Source organism: Balaenoptera ricei, chromosome 15 (assembly GCF_028023285.1).
Source record: "Balaenoptera ricei isolate mBalRic1 chromosome 15, mBalRic1.hap2, whole genome shotgun sequence".
NCBI lineage: Eukaryota > Metazoa > Chordata > Mammalia > Artiodactyla > Balaenopteridae > Balaenoptera > Balaenoptera ricei.
Window position 1 is genome coordinate 30,872,823 of NC_082653.1, and position 6,520 is coordinate 30,879,342.

Here is a 6,520-nt window from a genome sequence, read left to right on the forward strand (position 1 = left end):
GGACCTTTGTCCTCGCCTTGACACCAGTCACGCCCAGAGTCGCCCGGGTGAGAGACTGGCGGCCCCTAGGAGAAGGGAGGCCCGGGCGACCGCGACAGGCAGGTGCAGCCACGGCCCCAAGCTAGTCTCTGTTCCGCGGTGGCCGCCAGCCCCTGCGCCCGAGGTGCGCGGGTCGGTCGGGAGGACGAGCGGAGGCCGAGGCCCTGCGGGCTCCCTGCCCGGCAAAGGCGAGGCGGTGGAACAGGCGGGCGGGCGGAGAGGGGGGCAACCCTTTGTCCCTGGTGGTGGCCGGGGGTGGGGGTGGGGCGAGGAATGGCACAAAGCCATAGACTCCCACACATGCGGGAGCCTTTTGGCTTTTGTTTCTTGTTTTAAAAAGTTTGTGTACTGAGTAGTAAATTCGGATAGCTAATAGCAAGTATTCCGATAGCGAGGGATGTTAAATTTAAGCAAATCTATTTGTTTATGAGAATTCAAAATGCGCCAATTCAGTTAGTAAGAGTTGCAGTGGGGAAGGTAACCTATGTTGGCCTGATTCAAACATCAAAAAGTATGGTGAGAGGTATAGGGAACATCCCATCCTCTCAGACCACGCCCCTCCAACAGGAAGCTATTATTAGCTTCTTGTATAGGCTTTTAGATTATTTCGTGCATGTCCACGACAATACAAACATTTTTTTCCCTCTTTTTAACATTTTTCTGTACCTTGATTTTTTTCACTTAATACCCTTGGAGATCCTTCCTATCAGTGGTCTCCTTAACACACTATTGTTTTTCTTTTTCTTTCTTTTTTTGGCCTTGCCATGCAGCATATGCCCCTGACCAGGGATTGAACCTGCCCCCTGCAGTGGAAGTGCAGAGTCTTAACAACTGGACCACCAGGGAAGTCCACATTAACACTATTATTATTTTTTTAAATATTTATTTATTTTTATTTATTTGGTTGTGCCAGGTCTTTGTTGTAGCAGGTGGGCTCCTTAGTTGTGGCATGCGAACTCCCAGTTGCAGCATGCGTGTGGGATCTAGTTCCCTGACCAGGGATCGAACCTGGGCCCCTGCATTGGGAGCACAGAGTCTTATCCACTGTGCCACCAGGGAAGTCCCAACACTATTCTTATAACTATTATTCTATTATGATTACTTTAGATTTTAAAATTACAATAAGATGCATTTACTTTAAGTGTACAGTTAGATGAGTTTTGATAAATTTATACACCTATGTAATCACCACCACAATCTAGATAGAACCTTCCCATCACCCCCAAATAGTTCCCCTGTGCCCCTTCCCAGTCAATCTCTCCCACTCCTAACCCCAGGCAACCACTGATATACTTTCTGTCTATAGATAAGATTTGCCTGTTCTGGAACTTCATACAAGTAGAATCATAAAACATGTACTCTTTTGTGTCTGGTTTCCTTCCCTCTTTGTTTTTGAGATTCATTTGCATTGTTTCACGTAGCAGTAATTTGCTCCTTTGTAGTGCTGAGTATGTTCCATGGTAAGGGGGAAGCACGGTTTCTCTATTCTCCAGCTAGGCATTTGGGTTCTTTTCCAGTTTGGGCTCTTCTAAATATGGCTGCTACAAATTGCTGCGTAAATCTGTATGAACATGTTTTCATTTCTCATCTGTAAATACCTAGAAGTAGAATTGCAAGGTCATACAGTAAAGGGCATGTTTAATTTTTTAAAGAAACTATTTTCCAAAGTGTCTGTACCATTTTACATTCCCACTAGCAATGTGTCAGAGTTCTCCATATCCTCACCAACATTTTAGTGTTGTCAACCTTTTATTTTTATTTATTTATTTATTTGGCTGCGTTGGGTCTTCGTTGCTGCACACAGGCTTTCTCTAGTTGCAGCGAGCGGGGGCTACTCTTCGTTTCGCTGCGGTGCGCGGGCTTCTCATTGCGGTGGCTTCTCTTGTCGTGGAGCACGGGCTCTAGGCGCACGGGCTTCAGTAGTTGTGGTGCACGGGCTCAGTAGTTGTGGCTCGCAGGCTCTAGAGCGCAGACTCAGTAGTTGTGGCACACGGGCTTAGTTGCTCCGCAGCATGTGGGATCTTCCCGGACCAGGGATCGAACCTGTATCCCCTGCACTGGCAGGCGGATTCTCAACCACTGCACCACCAGGGAAATCCCCAACCTTTAAAATTTTAGCCATTCTAATGGGTATGCAGCATTCTCATCATTTTTAATAGCTGAATGCTATCATTTATTCATAGTCTCCTCTTGGGCATATAAATGGTTTCCAGTCCCTTTGCTATTACAAACAATGCTGTAATGGATAGTTATATACACAAATTCATCTGTGAGATGATATACTACAAGCAGGATTGCTGGGTCAAAGGATATGTGTGTTTGTGATTTGGGTAGATAGAGTTAAATTGCCCTCTGATTTGTGCCAGTTCACAGTTGTACCAGCGATATCTGGAGTGCTCATTTTCCCACAACCTTACCAACACAGTTATCAAAACGTAATATTTGCTAGTCTGAAAGTGAAAGTGCAGTCTCCATTTGCATTTTGTCTTATGAGTGAGGTTGAATATTTGTTCAAACATTTAAGAGCCGTTTGTATTTCTTTTTCCCTGAATTGCCTGTTCATATCCGCAGCTCATTTTTCTATTGGGTCTTTCTCTTAACAACTTGAAGGAACTCTATATATAAGGGAGATGAACCCTTTGTCTGGAGTAGGAGTTGCAAATATTTTCCCCAGTTTGTGAGATGTATCCAGCCTGTGGTTTGTGGCTTCATCTCAGTTATACTCTTTGCTGAGTAACATTTGATTGTGTGACTATAACCACATTTTTCTTTCATTGACACAACTGTTGCTGGAGCTTTGAGTGGTTCTTAGTTTTGAGATGTTATAAAAAATGCTGCTGTGGACATTCATATGCTTGGGTCCTTAGCTTCCTCCCTTTGCCTGTCCTGCTTCCTCCACCCCTTTACTGGTCTCCCCTGGGAACACGTTCTTTTTTTTTTTTTTTTTTTCTTTTCATGTAATGTCTGAAACATTTATATTAACATATTTCCATACAAATAACCCAATGAAAGTTTAGTATTAGTTGTTTTGTTTATTTGTTTTTTTATACTGCAGGTTCTTATTAGGCATCAATTGTATACACATCAGTGTATACATGTCAATCCCAATCGCCCAATTCAGCACACCACCATCCCCAGCCCACCGCAGTGTTCCCCCCTTGGTGTCCATATGTCCGTTCTCTACATCTGTGTCTCAACTTCTGCCCTGCAAACCGGCTCATCTGTACCATTTTTCTAGGTTCCACATACATGCATTAATATACGATATTTGTTTTTCTCTTTCTGGCTTACTTCACTCTGTATGACAGTCTCTAGATCCATTCACTTCTTAACAAATGACTCAATTTCGTTCCTTTTTATGGCTGAGTAATATTCCATTGTATATATGTACCACATCTTCTTTATCCATTCGTCTGTTGATGGGCATTTAGGTTGCTTCCATGACCTGGCTATTGTAAATAGTGCTGCAATGAACATTCGGGTGCATGTGTCTTTTTGAATTACGGTTTTCTCTGGGTATATGCCCAGTAGTGGGATTGCTGGGTCATATGGTAATTCTATTTTTAGTTTTTTAAGGAACCTCCATACTGTTCTCCATAGTGGCTGTATCAATTTCCATTCCCACCAACAGTGCAAGAGGGTTCCCTTTTCTCCACACCCTCTCCAGCATTTGTTGTTTGTAGATTTTCTGATGATGCCCATTCTAACAGGAGTGAGGTGATACCTCATTGTAGTTTTGATTTGCATTTCTCTAATAATTAGTGATGTTGAGCATCTTTTCATGTGCTTCATGGCTGTCTGTATGTCTTCTTTGGAGAAATGTCTATTTAGGTCTTCTGCCCATTTTTGGATTGGGGTGTTTGTTTCTTTAATATTGAGCTGAATGACCTATTTATATATTTTGGAGATTAATCCTTTGTCCGTTGATTCGTTTGCAAATATTTTCTCCCATTCTGAGGGTTGTCTTTTCGTCTTGTTTATGGTTTCCTTTGCTGTGCAAAAGCTTTGAAGTTTCATTAGGTCCCATTTGTTTATTTTTGTTTTTATTTCCATTACTCTAGGAGGTGGATCAAAAAAGATCTTGCTGTGATTTATGTCCAAGAGTGTTCTTCCTATGTTTTCCTCTAAGAGTTTTATAGTGTCCAGTCTTATATTTAGGTCTCTAATCCATTTTGAGTTTATTTTTGTGTATGGTGTTAGGGAGTATTCTAATTTCATTCTTTTACATGTAGCTGTCCAGTTTTCCCAGCACCACTTATTGAAGAGACTGTCTTTTCTCCATTGTATATCCTTGCCTCCTTTGTCATAGATTAGTTGACAATAGGTGCGTGGGTTAATCTCTGGGCTTTCTATCTTGTCCCATTGATCTATGTTTCTGTTTTTGTGCCAGTACCATATTGTCTTGATGACTGTAGCTTTGTAGTATAGTCTGAAGTCAGGGAGTCTGATTCCTCCAGCTCCATTTTCTTCCCTCAAGACTGCTTTGGCTATTCGGGGTCTTTTGTGTCTCCATACAAATTTTAAGATGATTTGTTCTAGCTCCGTAAAAAATGTCATTGGTAATTTGATAGGGATTGCATTGAATCTGTAGATTGCTTTGGATACTCTAGTCATTTTCACAATATTGATTCTTCCAACCCAAGAACATGGTATATCTCTCCATCTGTTGGTATCATCTTTAATTTCTTTCATCAGTGTCTTATAGTTTTCTGCATACAGGTCTTTTGTCTCCCTAGGTAGGGTTATTCCTAGGTTATTTTATTCGTTTTGTTGCAATGGTAAATGGGAGTGTTTCCTTAATTTCTCTTTCAGAATTTTCATCATTAGTATATAGGAATGCAAGAGATTTCTGTGCATTAATTTTATATCCTGCAACTTTACCAAATTCATTGATTACCTCTAGTAGCTTTCTGGTGGCATCTTTAGGATTCTCTATGTATAGCATCATGTCAGCTGCAAACAGTGACAGTTTTACTTCTTCTTTTCCAATTTGTATTCCTTTTATTTCTTTTTCTTCTCTGATTGCCGTGGCTAGGACTTCCACAACTATGTTGAATAATAGTGGTGAAAGTGGACATCCTTGTCTCGTTCCTGATCTTAGAGGAAATGCTTTCAGTCTTTCACCATTGAGAATGATGTTTGCTGTGGGTTTGTCATATATGGCCTTTATTATGTTGAGGTAGGTTCCCTCTATGCCCACTTTCTGGAGAGTTTTAATCATAAATGGGTGTTGAATTTTGTCAAAAGCTTTTTCGGCATCTATTGAGATGATCATATGGTTTTTATTCTTCAATTTGTTAATATGGTGTATCACATTGATTGATTTGCGTATATTGAAGAATCCTTGCATCCCTGGGATAAATCCCACTTGATCGTGGTGTATGATCCTTTTAATGTGTTGTTGCATTCTGTTTGCTAGTATTTTGTTGAGGATTTTTGCATCTATATTCATCAGTGATATTGGTCTGTAATTTTCTTTTTTTGTAGTATCTTTGTCTGGTTTTGGTATCAGGGTGATGGTGGCCTCATAGAATGAGTTTGGGAGTGTTCCTTCCTCTGCAATTGTTTGGAAGAGTTTGAGAAGGATAGGTGTTAGCTCTTCTCTAAATGTTTGATAGAATTCACCTGTGAAGCCATCTGGTCCTGGACTTTTGTTTGTTGGAAGATTTTTAATCACAGTTTCAATTTCATTACTTGTGATTGGTCTGTTCATATTTTCTGTTTCTTCCTGGTTCAGTCTTGGAAGGTTATACCTTTCTAAGAATTTGTCCATTTCTTCCAGGTTGTCCATTTTATTGGCATAAAGTTGCTTGTAGTAGTCTCTTAGGATGCTTTGTATTTCTGTGGTGTCTGTTGTAACTTCTCCTTTTTCATTTCTGATTTTATTGATTTGAGTCCTCTCCCTCTTTTTCTTGATGAGTCTGGCTAATGGCTTATCAATTTTGTTTATCTTCTCAAAGAACCAGCTTTTAGTTTTATTGATCTTTGCTATTGTTTTCTTTGTTTCTATTTCATTTATTTCTGCTCTGATCTTTATGATTTCTTTCCTTCTGCTAACTTTGGGTTTTGTTTGTTCTTCTTTCTCTAGTTTCTTTAGGTGTAAGGTTAGATTGTTTACTTGAGATTTTTCTTGTTTCTTTAGGTAGGCTTGTATAGCTATAAACTTCCCTCTTAGAACTGCTTTTGCTGCATCCCATAGGTTTTGGGTCGTCGTGTTTTCATTGTCATTTGTCTCTAGGTATTTTTTGATTTCCTCTTTGATTTCTTCAGTGATCTCTTGGTTATTTAGTAACGTATTGTTTAGCCTCCATGTGTTTGTCTTTTTTACGTTTTTTTCCCTGTAATTCATTTCTAATCTCATAGCGTTGTGATCAGAAAAGATGCTTGATATGATTTCAATTTTCTTAAATTTACTGAGGCTTGATTTGTGACCCAAGATGTGATCTATCCTGGAAAATGTTCCGTGCGCACTTGAGAAGAA